This window comes from Oryctolagus cuniculus, chromosome 7, assembly GCF_051225735.1.
Source record: "Oryctolagus cuniculus isolate XC-2025 breed Fujian yellow rabbit chromosome 7, ASM5122573v1, whole genome shotgun sequence".
NCBI lineage: Eukaryota > Metazoa > Chordata > Mammalia > Lagomorpha > Leporidae > Oryctolagus > Oryctolagus cuniculus.
In genome coordinates this window covers 105,442,618-105,464,102 of record NC_142873.1, presented here as the reverse complement: position 1 = coordinate 105,464,102, position 21,485 = coordinate 105,442,618, and the positions used below count along the sequence as shown (strand labels likewise).

General features: G+C 47.8%; 1 protein-coding gene and 1 long non-coding RNA gene across 10 annotated transcripts in view; one reads left to right on the top strand and one right to left on the bottom strand.

Annotated features, from left to right (window-relative positions):
- Positions 1–21,485, bottom strand: part of GNG12 (G protein subunit gamma 12) — a 151,783-nt gene that overhangs the window by 19,825 nt on the left and 110,473 nt on the right. The gene's annotated exons all lie outside the window — the stretch shown is intronic.
- Positions 17,190–19,040, top strand: LOC138850632 (uncharacterized). 3 transcript variants are annotated; one of them, XR_016237291.1, is made up of 3 exons: positions 17,199–17,635; positions 18,474–18,617; positions 18,709–19,040. It is a non-coding gene; the product is annotated as an uncharacterized LOC138850632 (long non-coding RNA). The 3 variants fall into 3 exon arrangements; XR_016237289.1 differs by lacking the exon at positions 18,474–18,617 and having other exon boundaries at positions 17,190–17,635; XR_016237290.1 differs by having other exon boundaries at positions 17,190–17,635; positions 18,474–19,040.

Here is a 21,485-nt window from a genome sequence, read left to right as displayed (position 1 = left end):
CCAGACCCACCTAATCAGAGGCTCTGCAGGGTGTCCTGTGCTTTAACAAGCCCTCCAGGGACTTCTTCAGTTCTCTAAGGCTTAGGAACCAACCCATAGAGAGGGTGGCTTTAAAGTTTGGGTTTTGAATGGCAGGAGGGTCCAGTTGTCAAACAAATTAATAGTCTATTTAATCCAAGCTTGATCTATGTTCCTGGCACTATCCTAAGTGAGCAATACAGAGATCCCATACCTTGAGGTTACTCCTGGCATGGGATATAAGTCCAATCCATCTAAGGAAGGAAGTAGAACACTTCAAACGTCCAGGTTGAGGGTTTTACCTCTTACCTGTGTTACATGTGTTCCGTGGTTCTGAGACCTACACCAGAAAGGAAATGTGACCAACGGCACCCTTCCTGTACCACCGGGTCCTGTTGGCAATGAGACCTCCTTGCCCTGCACGTCGTGTGTCTGGGGAGCTGACAACCCAGCACAGAGATGTTTAGGATTATGGCCGTGAAGGTCTTGCACATAGTCCACACTAAACGTAGGCCATGCTTTTTATTCCTGCTAAGCAGATAGGTGCTCACTGCTTACTCACGTCCCTAGGACACATCTGAAAAAAGGAACAGCTGAAACCCAGATGAAAACGAAGCAGCAGGCAAATGCGGCTGCACCCGGCATTTAGATTAAGAGGCAAGAGGTGGGGGCCGGAGCTGTGGCCTAGCAGGTAAAGCTGCTGCCTGCAGGGCCAGAATCCCATGAGTCGCAGCTGCCCCACTTCCGATCCAGCTCCCTGCTGATGCGCCTGGGAAGGCAGCGGAGGACGGCCCAAGCACTGGGACCCTGCACCCACTTCGGATTGGCCCAGATCCAGCCGTTGTGTCCATCTGGGGAATGAACTAGATGATGGAAGATCTCTCTCTCTCTCTCTCTCTCTCTCTGTGTCTGCCTCCCCCCCAACTCTAGCTTTCAAATAAATAAATCTTTATAAAAAAAGAGCCAAGAGGTAGCCATTCCCTTGTTTTCAGTGATGTCATCTTCTTGAAGGGGCAGGAGGAATGGATTTGGAAGAGGAAAAGGCTGAGAAAGGTCTGCACAGAGGGTGTGCAGCTCACAGACACGCATAGTCGCCAGCTGGGGCTGGGTGTCACCAACAGAATGATGAGTACAGACCACAGCACTGGGGTTAAAGGGCTCACTGTTCCAGCAAGTGAGCTAAGTCAGCCTGAGCATCCGTGATCAACATTAAGCAGGCTAAGAAATCACACCAATGGCAGGCGTTGGAAGCTCAGAGAATGGGTGATGAGCGAGGGCTTGTGCAGGCAGAGGAGAGTGAGAGGGACACAGATCTTACATGGGCCAGTCCTTGAAGGGTGGAGACTGACAGGTCACAGCAGCAAGGGTGAAGGAAGAATTTCGACATGGTTATGGAGGGGAGCGGGAAAGGCCGGATTAAAGCTTTCTCATATGAAATGGGAGCCAGCGAAGGTCTCTGAGCAGAAGTGGCAAGCACAAGAGAGTATTGTTCAAAAAATGATCACGTGGGCCAGGGCTGTGGCACAGAGGGTTAAGCTTCCACTAGCAATACTGGCGGCCCGTATGGGAAGGACCGGTTCTAGTCCCAGCTGCTCTGCTTCAATCCAGCTCCCTACTAGGAAAGCAGTAGAAGATGGCCCAAGGACATGGGCACCTGACACTCACGTGGGAGACCAGGATGGAGTTTGGGGCTCCTGGATTCAGCCTGCCCCACACCCAGCTGGTGCTCCCATTTGGGGAGTAAACCAGCAGATGGAAGATCCCTCTGCTTTTAAAGAAACAAATCTTTTAAAAAAAAAATCAAGCACCTTCATGTAGGTGGAAACAGATATAGATGACAGAGAAAACTAGTTTCACAGAAAGTCTAGGGTAGGCTATATGGTCAGGCTTTGGGGTCAGATAGAAATGGGTTCAAATCTGGACTCCATCACTTCATGTTGTACGATGTTGAAGACGTCACTCTCCCTAGACCCCTAGATTCCCTCTGTGTAGAATGGAAAAAAAGGTGCCTACCTCGCAGGACTGCAATGATTAGACACTGCAGGAGAGGGCCTGGTAGCAGAAATCACCCAGTGTTCTCTATCATCATCACTCTCATAAGGAGGCAGAGCAGGAGATTTCAAACAGAGAAAGGCAACTGGATGTAAGAGATATGCAAAGGTAAGCACGAACAAGCTTCCTTCGCTGGGCTGGCCAGGGAGTGACAGCCCAGCTGTGGCTGTTGACTTCTGAGGGAGGGCTGAAGAAGAGAGTAGAGTGTGCCCTTGGGGCTGGTGCACAGGGACTGGCACAGGTAGAGCAGCTTCAGAGGAACAGAGATGGGGGCAAGGGAAGCCCCCCCGGATGCAGCAATCCCATCACAGAAGCCAGGGAAGGAGAGGCAGTGTGAGGGAGGAAGGGCACGTTTATGCTGTCTGAACTGAGTTGTGCATACACCCAAAAAACACACTGGAAGAGTATACTCCAAAATGCAGCTACAGCTAGGTGGTAAGAATTTTAGGGGACTTTCAGTATTGTTTTTCATGTACGCCTGTAGCTTGCTAGCTTATGGCACTAATAGCTAATACTTACATAGTCCTTATACCTGCCAAGCATTGGTCCAAGGGTTTTACAGATATTAATGTACTTAATCCTAAAAACAATGCAATGAGCTTGTTCCCCTTGTTCTTCCCAGTTTAGAATTAAGGCAATGGAGGGAGGCAGCAACTCAGAACACAATCAAGGTCACAGAGAAGGTACAGCTGGCTCCAGAGCTGTGCTCTCCCCCACGTGTGATACTTTTATGATTCATATTCGTTCTCGTTCTCATTCTCTCTCACACACAGTAATCGTTACAAACCCAGAAGGAGGGACACTTACTGGGCACTTGATAGAGGAAAAGGAAGTAGAGGGTAAGAACAGCTTATTAGATTTGGTGACTGGGTTACTGGGGACCTCTGAGTGAGTAGCTTCCACAGTGTGAAGGGACAGAGGCCAAATGATAGGGCTGAAGAGAGAACTGTTGATTCAGACCCACAGGTGGAGAGTGGAGGGGACTGTGGAGAGGAATTTGGCAGCACCGTGACGACGAGGAACTGGACAGAGGCTTTCAGGAGTGGGAGGGCTGTTTTCAGTGAGGGCAGACATCAGAGCATTTCTGAAAGCAGAGAGGAGGAGTGCCGAGACACAGCGAGAGAGTGAAGTTGCTGGGAGCACAGGTTAACTGAGCAAGCTGGAGGCAGAGAGCTCAGGACTGGGCTTGGAAATTAGGAAGGGGAGAGGCTGGGAAGAGAGACCTGGAAGATGCAGATGGGAAAAAGCAGGGGAGCAGAGAGCCAAGCAGCTCAGGCTGAGAAAGACAGAAAGAAGGAAGCTACTGATACCCACAACGCAGGTGACTCCCTCAGCCCCTGCACTGAGCAAAAGCAGTCACAGAGAGCACGCATCATCTGATTCCCTTTACGTAAGTCGTCAAGAGCAGGCACGATGAAGTCTAGGTGAGACAGACTACAAGTGGAGAAAGTGGGTGGGGCTTAGAGGAAGCCAGGCTGCCAGGAGTCAGCTGCTCCCTGTTGAAGCCAGGTGACTTCAACAATTAAATTGCACGGGGTTCATTCTATTTTTGCATCTTTGGAAAGTTTAAGAATAACAAGTTAAAAGCCAGATTCTATGGTCCTACCACACTTCATTACACAGCACATGATAATTATTTACATTATCACTTGCTATTTGTCATTAATGAACGGAACGTACGTACATCAGACTCGACACTTCCTCCTCCAGATCCTGATCTGGCAAGTGTGGCCAGTATCCACTGTGCAAAGGAAGCACTCGTCTTTGGAGGAGGCACAGATGGGATTAAAACAGCCATGATCTGGGCCCTCTGCCCATTTCACACAGCACTCAGACTCTGGGTCACTGACGTCCAAGTTCAACTTGCCAGGAAGCATCACTCCCAGGAGGCGCCCACAAAAATGAAATGCTCAACATGGTGGTCTGGATACCAATAACACATGCATGCCAAAAAATGTTTGGTTTTCCTTCTGCCTTCTCACCTTCTGCCATGAAACTACAGCAAGAAAGCATGCCCTACACATCTGGACTGGAGGAAGAGCACATCCTGAAGCTCTTGGAGTGACCAACAAGATGAACATCTGGCCCTCATGTTAAACTACTTGTTTTGAGTCTCATGGTAATAAATGTTTACACATTTCAAAGGGAAAAGGACTGAAGACACAAGATGCTTCCATGTTTACTTCTTGTAGTTCTAGCTCATTTTCTATTTATTTTTACAATTTTATTTATTTATTTATTTATTTGAAACGGGGAGGGAGGGAGAGTGAGACAGAGACACAGAGAGGAAGGGAGGGAACACCTCCAGTCTGGTTCACTCCTCAAATGACTGAAACAGTCAGGGCTGGGCCAGGCTGAAGCCAAGAGCCTAGAACTCAATCCAGGTCTCCCATGTGGGTGGCAGGGACCCAAGTTTTTCAGCCATCACCTTTGCCACCCCAGGGTGTCCATTAAAAAGATATGGGGTGCAGGCATCTTTCTTTTCTTCCTTCCTTCCTTTCTTTTTTTAAAGGTTTATTTATTTATTTGAAAGGCAGTTACAGAGAGGCAGAGGAACAGAGAGAGAGAGAGAGAGAGAGTCTTCCATCTGTTGGTTCACTCCCCAGATGGCCACAATGGCTGGAGCTGGGCTGATCCAAAGCCAAGAGCCAGGAGTTGGGACTTTCTTCCTGGTCTCCCATGCGGGTGCAAGGGCCCAAACTCTACTGCCTTCCCAGGCCATAGCAGAGAGCTGCATTGGAAGTGGAGCAGCCAGGACTCGAACTGGCGCCCATATGGATGTCGGCACTGCAGGTGGCGGCTTTATCCACTATGCCACAGTGTCGGCCCCTACGCATCTTAATATATGCACCAAATGTTGGCCCCATCTGAAAGTAAACTTGTTAATTAAGGACATCTTTTTGAAAATGTTACTGGAGGGAAACTATGGACCAGGAAATGAAGCCCAGTCATTTAAGAGCCAAACCTCAGGGTCGGTGCTGTGTCGTAGGTTAATCCTCCACCTGTGGTGCCCGCATCCCAAATGGGTGCTGGTTCACATCCTGGCTTATCCTCTTCCAATCCAGCTCTCTGCTAATGCACCTGGGAAAGCCGTGAAGGATGGCCCAAGTCCTTGGGCCCCTGTTCCCACGTGGGAGACCCGGAAGAAGCTCCTGGCTCCTGGCTTCAGATCAGCCCAACTCTGGCCATTGTGGCCATTTGGGGAGTGAACCAGTGGATGGAAGACCTCTCTCTCTCTGTCTCTCCCTCTCTCTGTCTCTCAAACAAATCTTAAAAAAAAAAAAAAAAAAAAAAAAAGGTTCAAACCTCAAGGGCTGGTGTTGTGGCATGGTGGGTAAAGCCCTGTCTGCAACAGCATCCTATATGTGCACTGGTTCATGTTCTGGTTGCTCCACTTCCCATCCAGCTCCCCGCTAACGTGCCTGGGAAAGGCAGAGGAAGATAGTCCAAGTGCTTGGGCCTCTGCTACCCATGTATGAGACCCGAAAGAAGCTCCTGGCTTCTGCCTGGCCCAGTTCTGGTATTGTGGCCATCTGGGAGAGTGAATTAGCAGATGGAAGATCTCACTCTCTGTCTCTCCCTCTAACTCTGATTTTCAAATAAATAAATAAATCTTTAAAACAAACAAACAAACAAAAAGGTCCAAACCTCATTAGCAATATCAATGCAATTTAAGTATGTGGTATTCAAAAAGAATATTTCTACCTTAGTTTGCTGAGTTTTATAAAATTTCAAAATTTCATTTTAATGAGAACTATAAAATTGCTCACAAATTCAAATTAATTAAACTACATAAATATTTTTCTTTATATGAGGTACAAATGGGCTTCAAAACATTCATGAAAATGGAATTAAAAGACAAATTAATATTTAAAAATTTTTAACATTTATTTTTACTTTATTTGAAAGGCAGAGAGAGAGACAGAGAGAGGTCCTCTGTATTAGTTGTTCATTTCCCAAATGTTCACAATAGCCAAGGTTAGGCCAAGCCAAAGCCAAGAGCCCAGAACTCAATCTAGGTTTTCCACATGGGTTGCAGGAACCCAACTACTTGGGTTATTACATCCTGCCTCCCAGAGTGTCCATTACCTGGAAGCTGAAATCAGAAGCGGAGTATGGACTTAAACTAGGCACACTGATAAGAGATACATGTCTTACCTGCTGTGCCAAACACCCATGCCAGGCTCAGATATTTTGGTTAAAATATTTTTGTCATCCATAGATAGTTTTTTCATAATACACATTTTCCATAAACTTTTTGAAAAATACTCAAAGAAATTTTAAGACGGAGAGTAAAGTCAAATAAATAATTAGAGAATTCCATTTAGAACAACTGGATTTTAAATACATAGCACGATGCTACACTATGCTTGTTTACATAATTCAACAATTTCACAAAACAGGACCATCAAATGGAATGGAATGGTGTGAGAGGATTCTTGCAAAGACTTTTAAAAAAAAAAAAAGATTTTGTTTATCTATTTGTAAGTCAGAGTTATAGAGAAAGAGATTTTCCATCTGCTCATTCACTCCCCAGATGGCTGCAACAGTTAGGCTGAAGCCAGGAGCTTTATCCAGGTCTCTCATGTGGGTAGCAAGGGTCCAAGTACTTGGGTTATCCTCTGCTTTTTCCCAAGCCATTAGCAGGGAGCTGGATCAGAAGTGGAGCAGCCAGGACATGAACTGGTGCCCAAATGGGATGCCGGCATTGCAGATGGCAAGTTTACTGCCAGCCCTGCAAAGTATCTTTTAGGGCTACTTTCAGCCTCACATTTTCTGGGTCAGACCCATTTGAAATACTGGGATTTTCCTGGCATACTAACATACTACCACAAGTCCCAACAGTAGGCTTTAAAAACATGGTTATCATTCTTCTCACAAACACTGACATCTAGTTCACCCATCAGTCCTTAAGTCTCTGCACAACTCTTCCATCTTTCTAATGGTAAGCTCCTTGAGGCCAAGCACCTAGATTATAAAATCCTTATCATGGGGCCAGTGTTGTGGCATAATGGGTTAAGTCACTGCCTGTAGCACCGGGATCCTATATGGGAGCTGGTTCGACGCCTGGCTGCTCTACTTCCAACCTGGCACCCCAATGATGTGCCTGGAAAAGCAGCAGAGGATGGCCCCAAGTGCTTGGGCCCCTGCAACTGGTGTAGGAGACCTAGATGAAGCTCCTGTCTTCTGCCTGACCAAACCCTACCAAATCCTGGTCATCCGGGGGGTGAACCAGCAGAGAGAGGATGACTCTCTTTGTCTTTCCCTCTCTGTCTCTGTAACTCTGCTTTTCAAATAAATAAAATAAATCCTTAAAAAAGTCCTTATCTTACATATGCAATGCACATATAATGAATAAATATCTATTTTAAAAAATGCTTATTTATTTTCATTTACTTGAAGGGGCAAATTGACAGGGAAAGAAAGATTGTCTGTCTGCTGTTTCACTTCCCAAATGACTGCAACAGCCAGGGCTGGGCTAGGCTCAAGGCTGAGGCCTGAACTTCATAGGGTCTCTCACATGCGTGGCAGGAGTTCAAGCACTGGGCCATGATCTGCTGACTCCCAGGATGCATTAACAGGAAGCTAGACTGGAAGCAACTGATTTATTATAAGACACATGGATAGACTTGGCAGGAAGTCATAGCTTGGTAATTCTTCTTCATAGTTCAGGAAACAGAGGGCAAACATATTCCTGGGGCAGGGCATGAAATGAGAACTCAATAAACACTTCCAATTAAGTGATGACACAAGAATCTAGCAGTACTGTAGGTGAGTGGTAACAAGGGCCTGAGTTCAACTGTGAAAATCAGAATTTCTTTCTTTTTTTTGGGGGGGGGATTTATTTATTTATTTGAAAGGCAGCTTGAGTGAGGCAGAGGCAGAGAGAGAGAGAGAGAGAGAGAGAGATATCTTCATCTGCTGGTCCACTTTCCAAATGGCCATGATGGTTGGAGCTGGGCCAATTGGAAGCCAGGAGCCAGGAGTTTCCTCCTGGTCTCCCACATGAGTACAGGAGCCCAAGAACTTGGGTCATCCTCTACTGCTTTCCCAGGTCACAGCAGAGAGCTGGCTTGGAAGTGGAGCAGCCGGGACTTGAACCAGCACCCACATGGGATGCCGGCACTGCAGGCGGCAACTTCAACCCACTACACCACAGTGCCGGTCCCAAAAATCAGAATTTGTGAAACAATCGGGATGACATCATGCCAATAAATGACTCCTTCAGAAAATACTTCCTGAAATCCATTACATACTGAAGAGGTTCGATCTGAGAAATGAATTGTTCAGCTCTGATTCTAATTAAGCCTCAATTAGGAACCATAATAAACTTTCCTAAATTTCTGCACAACTTATTGAGCGTAGTTCTGCTTACATTTCCAAAGTACAATACTAGGGCACATCATATAATTCCCATAATCCCTGCACTTGGGAATGGCTGGCTGATACTAACATTGGTTTGTGGCACTTTACCTCTTGTGTTAAGGGCAGACTAGGAACATACAAGTCTGCGGCTGCCAGCTCTGGAAACAAAGAGGAGCCCCAGATGCCTTCTTTGCTTAAATCTGCCTGCGCAAGGTAGGGACTGCAAGTAGAAGGGGGTGGCTGCATCCCATGGTATTTCATCTTGCAAGCAGCATTGGGCTTAACACGTACTTTCAAGTAAAATCGAATGGCTAAATGCAATAGCACCAACATCTTTTATAACTTACATATGTAATTGTACATTCAATTAAACTTTTAAGCTCCTGAGAGATCATGGAGACCAACATTTAGTTGTGATCAAACAGGAGTTTCAGAAGGTTGAAGCAGACTATATGTTTAGAAGCACACAAGATTCTTTGGATGGCTTTTATGTACAACGTAAGTTAAAATTAGCGACGTGCTTATATTGCAAGTAGAAATTATAAGGTCAATTTTAGTAGAGTGAAAAAATGCATGCATGCAACCTGTCAGTGCCAACGATGACAAACAGATAGATATGGCATTTGATGATGATTGCCAGATGCTACTGCCTTTTGGATTGCAGGGATTTATAAGTGAAACCCAATCCCAGCTGACTTCTGAGGAACCCTACCTAAGCATCACATGTAGATATTGGTGCACATTTGTCTGCCACTTCTGCCTGAATCAACACAGGGACCTGGTATTCTCCTGCTAATGTGGTAAGCCTGACACAATAATAATGCTATCAAAAGACTTCCATTAACAAAGTGCTTTCTCATCTACTACCTAGGATACCATCAGCTGCTTAGTTTTCTTTTCATTCCTACCTGTGGACTTGCAAGAGTTTTGCATTCAAATTTACGTGAATAATAAGTTATTTTTGCAGATAATTAGAAAAAAACCAATCTTTTTGCCTCATGAGGCACCTATTCCTTAGTAGCCCAACAGGTGCTTCTCCTCTTAATATTTAGTGCATTTTCACAAGAATCTTAAGCAGAGGGAAGTTCTGTTTTCTCCTTGCTTAGAACTCATTTAATGATATTTTCTTAGGGGCAGATTACACCTGTGCCTAAGACATAGTGCAGAGTGAAAGAAATCACAACCAAAGAGATGAGAGGTTGATTCCTAACAGGGCTGCCTTTCAAAATCACCTGGGCAATAGTTCCACTGCCCACACCTCACCCCATGCCTCCAAACCACAACACCGGCAGCAGGACCTGGCCAAGGCACGGGCCGAAGTTCCGGAATAGCCCTGGGTGATTCTGATGTGTACTCCTGGTTTGAGCTGTGGGACTGGAACACATCAGGCCTGTTTGGTCTCAAGGCCAAGGTCTCCCTGACTGCTCTGCCTGGTGGCCTTGTGCAAGTCACTTCCCCCTTCTGGGCCTCGGTGTCCTCATCCCTAACCCAGGAGGGCAATTCAGGAGCTCTGCACCCCATCTTCACTTCTCTCAGAGCAGCTCTCCCTTCCCAGCCTTCAGAACCACTCAGAGCACTGGCTCAAGCTTTCATGTTTACATATTACAGAATATGATACATTTGCATACAATGAAGGCGTGGGCTGTGAATGTCACCAAAGTGAATCATTCCAGTGACACAAACAGGTGCACTCAGCGCCTGACAGAACTGTGTACACAGGGGTGAGGAAAGGGGCTCAACGTGCCTGCTTCTGGGGCCACGGAAAACAGTGCAGCTGGGGAAGGCGAAGGGGTAGCTTTCTACACCAAAGGCGTCCTAAGACAGCCAGCACTAGGAGAGAAAACGGTGTTCACGGATGATTTTGAAAAAGCAAGCATGCCCACAAAGACAGTGAGCTTTCAGCTACTGTGTTTTGTAAAAGGCCAGCGCAGCAAACTGAAGTCTCTGGCTGATTTGCCATGTGCCTTTGCAGATAATAGCACCAAACGAGTGACAGAGAAGGCGGCTCTTCTGCAGAATTTCACAATTCCAGAGAAAGCCAAAGAACTCTCCGCACAAATCCACTTCTTGGCACGGCCACTGCTAACCCGGCCTGACCTCTCTCAGGCCCAGGCCTCCCCTGGGCGTGTATCTCTCTAGTTCTCTCAGCCCTGCCCTGCCCCCCAGATGGCGTCTTTGCTGCTTGAGGCCTTTAAACTCAGCTGGCCTTGGAGACTTTGCCCGAGTGCCCAGGCTTCCTCTCCTCCACGCCCCAGGGCTGCACAGGCCACTTGTGTCTGCTCCTGGCCCTGCACCTGCGTGTGGCCCACGCTCACCTGGACAGCTTGCCAGTACTTGTTCCTCTAACGGAAGGTCCTTCTGGGGGCACCTTCTGTCTCTTTTCTGCTAACCAAGCAACTCCTATTAGTTACCTAGAGTCAACACTTCTGCTCTGCCTTTGCTTTTTTTTATTTATTTATTGAAAAGCAAAGAAAAAAATAAAGAAAAATAGAGTACTCCCATCCACTGGTTTACTCCCCAGATTTCTCCAACAACTCTGGCTGGGCTAGACCAAAGCCAGGAGCTCAATCCAGGTTTCCCACATAGGTCCTGAGCTATCACCTGCTGCCTCCTGGGGTGCATATCAGCAGGAGCTAGAATGAGGAGCAGAGCTGCAGCTCTGACATGCAGCTTAACTACTGTTCCAGCTGTTTCTGAAGCCACCACCTTGCCCCTCCGCTTCCAAAAAGCTGAGTAGCACTGGGGATCTCATTTTCATATCAGCAGCTCCCTCTCTGGTACCCCCGCCATCAAGCTCATGTTCATGCTCTCATTTGACAAGTGCTGTGAGAGGACGGTGCCCACCTTGGTTTGTCTGGACTCCCTGATGCTCTCCTCAAGGCTTTGCACCTGTCAGACAGCTGGCCATGGCCCAGCAATCCTAGATAATGGCAAAGCTAACCCAACAGATGGAGCAAGCTAACCTCAACAGATGTTGAGGGTGGTGGGGATGTGACACAGCTCCCCCTGCTCTGTCCCCTGTGGCAGCCCTGGAGGGGACTCTGCCCATTCCCACAGCACAGGCTGAATCCACTGCTGTGGACCAAATAGGTAACACAGCCAGACAGGACTTCCTAAAGCTCCCCTCTTAATGCTATTATGCCCCTCGGCATCTTCAGGGGTGGGGGTGAGGGTGGGGTGTGACTTGATGGCAGCACCGATTTAGGCAGAACATTCAGATATGGCCATTCTGATCCCAGGTGTCATCCCAGAAGAAATGTGAGCCTCTGTTCCCCAGAAGACAGATGTGAGGACACGGGCAGGCGGCAGCACTGCTCAGAACACGCCCCAAGCAGGAATGCCAACATGATCAAAACAGGAGCCGAAGGAAGCAGCTGACAGAATACCACACAGTCAAAGGCAGCAACGAGTCTCAAAAGCATGCAGCCCTGTGGAAGTCACGGTGGAGGTGCAGCGGCACGGGAGTAAAAATGGAGTGCACGCGGTGATTCTGTCCACATCACGCACCAACACACACAAAACCAACCTATGCTGTGAGGTCAGGGGAACGGATGGCCATTTCTTAGAAGGGGAAGGAGGTGAGGAAATCCCCCCTTCCCCCAGTTGCTGGCTACTTTTGTGTGTTTAGCTTAGGACTCAATCTTTCTTAAGACTTGCGAACTTTTCTGTATGTTAGCATACATCCATAGAAAGCTTATACAACACACAAGCCCAGCATCAAATGCTCCCAATGAACTGTGGAACTTTCACTGGGGCCTAGAAACTCTTTTAAAACTGTTGTCACCGGGGCCAGCGCTTTGGCGCAGTGGGTTGAAGCCCTGGCCTGCAGCGCTGGCATCCCATAAGGGCGCTGGTTCAAGTCCCGGCTGCTCCACTTCCAATCCAGCTCTCTGCTATGGCCTGGGAAAGCAGTAGAAGATGACCCAAGTCCTTGGGCCTCTGCACCCACGTGGGAGACCCGGAAGAAGCTCCTGGCTCCTGGTTTCGGATCAGCTCAGCTCCAACCATTGTGGCCATTTGGGGAGTGAACCAGTGGATGGAAGACCTCTCTATCTGGCTCCGCCTCCCTCTGTAACTCTCTTTCAAATAAATAAAATAAATATTAAAAAAAAAAATAAAACTGCTGTCCCCTCCCACTCCAGTCTTCTCCCTGGATGCTCTGGAGATTCTTTGCCCCTAAAAGGTGCAGGTGTCCTCTGAAACCCTGTGGGTTTGCACATTTTATGGAGGGGGCGTCCACAGCATTCCACAGCATCCATCCCAAGCTCACAGGGGCCTTGCCACACAGGAACAAGAACAATTGCTGCTACTCAAATGGTCCTGCAAATGAAATTCACCTCTCTTATTCCCTCTGTGTTTTCTTCCAGGAAGCCCCGTCCCCACCCCCTGCTGGGATTCTACCTCAGCTTCTAGGTCACTCCAGGCTGCCTCTTCCACCATGTCTCAGTATCTCTTTATCAGGGGGGGTCTGCTGTGGCCCCCGTGGGCCACAAATACACCACCTCTAATTGCCTGTCCTCAAGGGGTTTTCTCTCCAGGTCGAGCAGACAGATGCATCCACGAACCACTTTAAACAGACACAGGGTACAGGGAAGAGGAAGAGAGAGATGGATTCAAAGGGAATTCAGAGGAAGGAGTGACTCCTTTTGGCTGGGGGAAATTTCAGCAAGCTTCGTGGTGGAAGTGGTACTACCTTGATGTATTTGGAGCCAGGAGGAAAGGGCTTTTTTTTTTTTTTCCCAAGAATTTATTTATTTGAAAGGCAGAGAGGGGAGGGGGGGAAAGAGAGAGAGAGACACTTCTTCCATCCGCTGGATCACTCTCCAAATGGCCACAGTGGAGCCAGGGATAATCCAGGAGCTGCATCCTGGTCTCCCACATGAGTGGCAGGGGCCCATGCACCCGGGCCATCATCTGCTACCTCCCAGGTGCATTAGCAGGAAGCTGGATTCAAACTGGCACTCAGATATGTGATGCTGGCATTGCAAGCAGTAACTCAGGCTGCTGTACCACAACGTTGGCCCCCGGGGGCAGGGCATTTTAAGTAGAGGGGCCAAGGCTAGTGCTGCGGAAGTCCTGAGGCTGTGTAAGGAATGGAAGGAAGTTTGGTTTACCAGAGAAAAGCTATCATGAAGAGGAGCTAGCAGCACAGTTGGGATGGAGTCAGAGGGTGGCTGCCAGACTCAGGAGTTGGAATTCTATGCTGTAAGGAACTGGCAGCCACTGAAACACTGTAAGCAGAGAATGTGATCAGAGATGTGCCTTCTATCTTAGCTGATCTCTTCCTCCTTTGAGGGTCTACAGCACTTTGCTTTATGTGGTCTACTTTCTAATGTAGTCCATGTCCTCACTTTTTCCTCTATTCTCCACCTTGACTTGACTGAAGCTGATGGAAGACCAAAAAAAAAAAAAAAAAAAAAAAAGCTTCCAGTTTAGCACAACCTTAAACGTATTTACTTAACAAATCAACATGCAACATCTATGCACAATTCTTTTTGAATGAATGAGAAAAGGGGGTGGAAAGATGCAAAAGAAAAAACACACAGGGAGAAAAATGAGGAGCTGAACCCAGGCAATTGGTTCAACCTTAAGATCTTGGCTATGCCCGGATGCTCACTATTCCCAATGACTGACATTTAGAAGGAAAAAGTGCAATGGCAAAGGAGAACTTCGGAAGTGTCCTACTAAGACCCTACCCCAACAGTATGTGAGGAGTGGTGCCCTACCCTAGGGCACAAGCGCTACAGCGCCATCAGTCAGGGGTACCTGCAGAATAAAGGGACCAGTGTATCAAGACAGCTGATACAACGCAAGCTCCTACAGCAGGGATCACTGACTGGCCTCACCCTCAGCTCTGTCCCTGATTTCCAGTGGGATCTGGGAAGGTGGGGAAGAGACAAAGACAAACTGTTCAGCCTCTCAGGCCCCTGGGGTTCTTATCTGAAAAGAAGGAATTAAGCCATTAGAATGAGGCAAAGAAGGGGCTCTGCCTCCAGGTCAAGACAGAACCCAACCCCCCACTGGGAGAGAAATCACTCAGTCCTGGGTGGCGGCCCCACCAGGACTTGCTGATAATAATGTTTTCCTTCAGTCTTCGCCACCTTTTATTTTCAAAGCTCTTTCACTTCTATTATCACACCTCACAACCACCTTGTAATTAAATCACTTGGTGCAGCTAGTAAGCTGAGAAAATGCAGTCACACGGAGATATGATGACTTGCCCAGGGTCCCTGAGAACCAGGGGAGACCAGGCTCCTCACTAAGATGAGGCTCTCAGTCAGCACAGTCTCCGGCACGGAGCAGCGAGGACTCTGCGGATGTGACCTGGCAGTGGCCACTGCCCTCCTGCCAGCTGGGCCCATTTGTACTTGAGCTTGGGGTGGGTCCCTCCATGTGGTCGGGCTGGGGTGATCAGGCACTTTATCATGGCCAGGAGCAACACATGGGAAGCTGCACCCCAGCGGATGTGAGCAGCTGGTGTGGCTGTCATGAGTGAGGGCGTGGGAAAGGAAAAGTAAAACTTAGCAGCACTTGCAACTGCCTGGTCTCCAAAGCCACAGTGCGTGGCCCAGCTGAGTGTGCACCGTGCAGAGCTGACTGGGCCTGGAATCGGCCCATTTGCTGGTCTGAGTTTCCTTCCTTGTGCAAAGCCTTCCAGCCAGTCAGGCAACTCTGCCCTCGCTAGTCTAGCCCTAATTTTGGAGCCGGGTGTGCTGCCTTTTTCTTCTTCTTTTTCTAAATAACAAAAGAGATATGCTGAAAAGTTCAAATCACATGCATATGCATTGAGTTAAAAAAGTAAGATTCTTTCCTTCTAACTTCTATCTAAAGGGGTAACTCCTGTAAAAAGTCTCCTTCTCTCCACACCCCTTTTCCAGCCTTTACAATCACACACACGATACACGTGGATATGGTTTTTTAAACAAACAGGATCATACTTTCCTATGGTTCTGCAAACTGCATTTTTCACTCCACAATCAATGTACCATGTGCTATCGGCCCTGCCCATACAGAGTGCTGGTGTATTTTTCTAATTGCAACTTCTCATCTTGAGAGATTTAAAATTTCTAGAGCAAACAGGGTAACGTAATAAATATGTAGGGTCAATTTTGAAAATGAGTTAAATTCCTGCAATTGCTTTCCTTCTCCCCAGTGGACTTCCCCCAAATCACCCTGGGAGTCAAGGCACGACCAGCCTCAGAACATGCAGGGGAGGTGACCAGCAAAGTCTAACCACATGGTATCTCTCTGATGCAGGACTTTCCAACAAGTGGCTCACGCAGGCTGCAGAACTGCAAGCTCCTCATCTAGTGCCCATTCTCCGTGGAGAAGCTGCTGGGGATACTCACAGGTGTATACTCACAGGGCAGTGGCAAGTGCAGGGAAAGTGCAACACTTTGTGCTTCTTTCCCCTTCTGGAAATGCAAGGGATAATGGCTTTGCAAGGGCTGCTGTCTTGCTCAAACACAGGGAGTCTGAGTTCTTTCTCACCAGCATGCTCTTTCTGCAGATTCTGCTGGGACCACCCACAGTGTCTGGCTAACCCTGATAGCCAGTCCCTGGTCCCAGGAGGCACGTGTGCTAATCCTCACTCAAGGGCAGAGACCTGCTGCTTCCGCCTGAGCTCAGGTTGGGGCTACTATCTGGAATGACCAGCTGTGGCAGGGCAGAGAAAGGCTTGGGCAGCCAGGGAGACCAGCAGGGGGAAAGGGATAGGGTGTTCTTCCTCTCTTGATATGTTTTCTCAAGGCCCATGAGACAGCATCTTGGCTGTGGCCAGACCCCACAGGTAGCAAATGTTTGATTCCTCCTGCTACACTGAGAACCCCAACTACTTTTCAATGTGCTTACACAACAGTGTTCTAGGACCTTTAGAGGTACTGACTTGGTCCTCACAGTGGCCCTCTGAGACAGTGCTATAACATTTCCCACTAAATAGATGGGCAAACTGAACCCCAGAAAGCTTAAGCACTGACTGCAGGGGCCTGCGCTGTGGTATAGTGAGTGTTAAGCTGCCACCTGCAGCACTGGCATTCCAAATGGGCACCAGTTCGAATCTTGGCTGCTCCATGTCTGATCCAGCTGCCTGCTAATACACCTGGGAAAGCAGAAGATGGTCTGAGTGCTTGGGCTCACACACCCACACAGGAGACCTGGATGACGCTCCTGGATCCTGGCTTACCAACAGGTGAAGTTGTTTCTCCTTGTCTTTCTCTAATTCTCCCTTTCAAATAAATTGAATAAAACATAAAAAAGGAAAAGAATCAACCTTGGGAGCAGCAAACCTGGGATTTGAACCCAGGGATTCTGGCTCCAGAGCCCATGCATGCATCCAACCATCACACTATCCGGCCTTCTAAGGGTTTCCCAGAATACAACACAATTTAATAGGTATATTTGGAAAGAGAGTTCTACGTCATATATATTTTGGACAGCTAAAGTTTAAACAAAGATAATTAAGCTTCTTGCAAGCACTACTTCTCAGGACCTAACACTAAGATGTACTTAAGACCTGCAAAAGGCATATGGCTTGCAGCATTTCCCCAAATTATTTGAAGGCAGAAATGTTTTCCTAGGAACTTGATCAATGTTCTGCTGACCACACTCTGAGTAAACACGCTGGCAATGGGAGTCGTTAGGGACTGGGCTGACTGTCCGGCTCCGGCCGTTTATTTACCCAAGTAACTTCCAGGCTGCTTACCTTCAGCCTGTCTCCTCCCCTGCAGGAGGAGAGTCCCAATGGTCCCCAGGCCTCGAGGACAAAGGTGTCTGGAAAGCTCCTCCCAGGGTGCCTGGCTCTTATCACGACAGAGAAGACCAAAAGGTTTAAGAAGAACAAAGGATTTACAAGAAGTCAAACAAAGGAGCAGAGACTCCCTGCAAACACCACAAGTGACAAGTTCCTGTCAGAAAATCACACAGTCATACATGCGAGAAAGTCCCTGGCCACCACGGAGTGTGTTTCTATTCCCAGGAGAGGAGAAACAGGGAAAATATTCTTCAGAAAAAAGCTCAGTCAGAAAGTTTCTTTGGCAAAGAGGATCCTGGGATACGGTCACAGACTCAGACCAAGGCCACAGGCCAAGTTCCTGAGTGCTACGCAGGCCGAGGTGTCCTTCCCAAGGGAAAGAGCCGGGGCCGGGAGCGGGACTCGCTGTGCCTGGGGAAGGGGACAATACACACGACCAGGATTTGGGGGGTAAGTTCTCATCACTGAAGTGAAACTGGCTCAGCACCCACAGGACGACTTCCTGTTCCCGTCTCCGAGGTGACTCATGCATCTGCTGTTTTGCGAGACGAACTGGAGGGCTTTGTTCACTGGGAACTCTGACTCCACAAAAGGCAACCCCTCCTGCCTGACAGCACGCTCCTGCCAGGCCTGCCAGACACGTGAGCGAGCACCGACAACAGAGCAAAACAAAAACCCCAAAGTCCTACCAAGCAGCAGGCAGGGAGGACTCCCCAGGGGCACAGCCTGGCCCTCTAGGACCCAGGGCACCTGGAGCAATCTGCTCGCAGTGCCCTGGAGCAGAGCGGCTCCACGCGCTGGCCCTGCTTCCTGTTGTGCCACTATGTAAATGGACCCGGTGCGGGAGCGGGGCAGGGCGGGGTGGGGGAGAGGGAGCAGCGCCCAGCTGTGCTGTGTGGTACGGGACCTGGACTTGTGCGTAAGGGAGCCGCGAGCAGATGTGCTCATGCAACCCAGACAGACACACCGCAGATGCCAAGCCCAGGAAGAGTGGTCCCTCATGGGGCACCGCCTCTGTCTGCGGCACTGTCCACATGGGAGGGAGAGACAATTTTCCGGCAGGCACAGTTTGAGGAAGACAGTGGCTGGGAACCTCAGGGTAGGGCAGATGATTAAATCCTAGGGGACCGGACTGCCTTGGGTCACTTCTATCAGCCTCAGTTTCCACATGTCTAAGATGAAGGGAGTTTACCTCCTCAGGGCTTCCTGTGTGTAGGTACAAAACATGTGTGCTTTCCTGTGTTCACAATGACGCTGGAAGGGAAGTGTCTCACCCCTCATTTTGCAGATGTGCTTCCTGAGGCTTGGAGGAGTAAGTATAGCCAGCATCTTGCATAAGAACTACAATTGTGGAGCCGGCAGCAAGAACCGTGGGTATTCAGAGGTGTCCCGTCCTGAGACTCCACATAGGTTTCTAAGCTTCCTGAAAATGGTATCTGCAACTAAAATCCCATCTTCACTTTGGACGCGAGCCTTCCTCACTTGGTAGACTATCTACTGAAAATTAAAAACCTTGCTTTCAGGGCTGACGCTATGGCACAGCGGGTTAAAAGCCCCAGCCTGCAGTGCCAGCATCACATATGGGTGCCGATTCACGTCCTGGCTGCTCCACTTACGATCCAGCTCTCTGCTACGGCCTGGGAAAGAAGCAGAAGATGGCCCAGTCCTTGGGCCCCTGCACCCGCATGGGAGACCTAGAAGAAGCTCCTGGCTCCTGGCTTTGGATCAGCTCAGCTCTGGCCGTTTGCAGCCATTTGGGGAGTGAACCAGCAGATGGAAGATCTCTCTCTCCCTGGCTCTCCATCTCTAACTCTTTTAAATAAATAAAATGAATCTTTAAAAAAAAAAACAAAAATCTTTGTTTTCATCTACCCTTCTTGGGCTCCTTATTCTTTTGCATTGCTAAATGGTACGTACATTGCCAAATGGAATGAGCTTAGAGAACTGCATGTGGATTTTCAAATTCGCTAAAGCAAGGTCTAACTATGATTCTTACATAAAATCAGTGGCAAAACAAATCACTAAAATAATTCCATGACTAACTCATAAGTGATTTCTGCTCTAAGATGATACCTCATTGATTGATCTAGGCACAAGGGTGGTAGAAAGTTTTCAAAAGATCTAAGGTCTGTTCAGGCCCACGCTGAAGGGTTTTAGTTGTTTAACTGTGTATTTATGCTAGTCACTCAGTCCCCCTCCCCTTCCTTTCTGCCCTGGTAAAGCAAAGGGCTTGGCTCAGCTCAGTGTTTCCCATCCATTTCAATGAGAACCTTTTAATGAATAACCACTTCCTAGTTTGCTTACCTCCAAGACAGCTGTTCTTTTAGAGCCTACTGGTTAGAGAAATGCAATAACAAAAAAGCAACAGAAACATTCTCTGTTTTAATTGCCACAATACCACCACACTTCAACAAGAGTAATACTTCTACATTTAAGACGTTCTTTGCCTGTAAACTTTGAGCCTTTGCATTCAGTGGCCTCAAAGGCACGTTTTGGGGGGTCAAATGCTGATTTTAGCATAAGCCAATTATTTCTAAGGAGCTACACACCAGGTTTCTATGGGTCTGTTTGAAACCAGGTAGTGATTTTGTTTGCATTAAACCACATTCACCGTGCACTGACAGCCATGGAGGAGCTTACTCATCAGACACACACCAAACATTTGTGCTTGATATACCAGGGCAAACAAAATAGGCACAACCATTGTCCTCACAGTTCTGGGCTGAGTCAAGTCTTTATCACGACCCAGAACCTTCTGCGAAGTATCTGTAGCTTCCACCTCCCCCTGGAGCGCCACTGTTAATTTCTACCTACTGGCTTAAAACACACCTCTAACTTAACATGTGGACGGCAAACCCCTGGATTCCTCCCCACTATGCCTCCAGAAACCTCTTGTGCCATTCCCCATCTCTGAAATGGACAGGCCCCTAAGACTCCTCCTGTTCTTACATCTTCTCCATCAAGGTGCATCTACAGACACTAGTATCTACAGACAGGGACTAGTATGATGTTAAGGCAACATGAGCTTACTTAGCACCTACTCCTGCCAGGTCCCACGTGAGGCATGCCCACGTGCCTAGACATTACCCACAGCTGCTTTTTCCCTTTAATGGCAGAGTTGAACAGCTGTACCAGAGCCTGCACGGCCCACGAAGCCTAAAATATTTACTATCATCTGGCCCCTTATAGAACAAGTGGGCGGATCCCCAGTCTGAAGTTAAGAAAGATCAAGCTTCATTCCAAAGTGTATCATACATACATAACTGCCATGGTCTGAATAGCACATGTGTCCCACCAATTCCATGTGGTGAAGGAGCGGAGCCTTCATGAATGACATTAGTGTCTGTGTTAGATGGCCCCTTCCATCATGTGAGCACACAGTGGGAAGGACCCAATTAGGGGAAGCAGGCCCTCACCGGACACCGAGTCTGCTGGAAACTTAGCTTGGACTTCTAGTGAGAAATGCTTGCTGTTTACAAGCTAGCTAGTTTGTTTATTTTTTTTTTCTGTTTTAACAGCCTAAATGTACTAACCCAAGAACACTATGAATATAAACAAATAGGGAATCATCTATGTTTTATACTTTCATCTACTAGTTCTTAAAAAAAAATCTAGAGGTGGGTATTGTGGTGCAGCAGTTTAAGTTGCTACTAGGAATGCCTGCATCCCATATGGCAGTGCCTGGGATTTAGTCCCACTTCCTACTAATGTGTCTGTCTAGTCCCAATAAATGTGTATGCCAGTTCCAATAAATAATCTTTTTAAAAAAAATAAAAAAAATAAAAAAAAGGGTAAAATATATGGAGCCGGCACTGTGGTGTAGCGGGTAAACCTACCACCTGCAGTGCCAGCATCCCATATGGGCACCGGTTCGTGCGCCGGTTCAAGTCCCGGCTGCTCCACTTCCAATCCAGCTCTCTGCTATGGCCTGGGAAAGCAGTGGAAGATGGCCCAAGTCCTTGTGCCCCTGCACCTGTGTGGGAGACCTGGAAAAAGCTCCCGGCTCCTGGATTCGGATCGACGTAGCTCCGGCCATTGTGGCCAATTGGGGAGTGAACCAGCGGATGGAAGACCTCTCTCTCTCTCTCTCTCTCTGCCTCTCCTGTATAACTCTGACTTTCAAATAAACAAATAAATCTAAAAAAAAAAGGGTAAAAAACATAAACTGAATTTCACCTATAACAAAATAATCAAAAAATCCAAAGCAAAGGATAAAACTAATTATGCCTCCAAATACTTCTTCCTACTATTTCCACCGACCTTGGATATAAAGGTTATGCATTAATCAGACAGCATATTA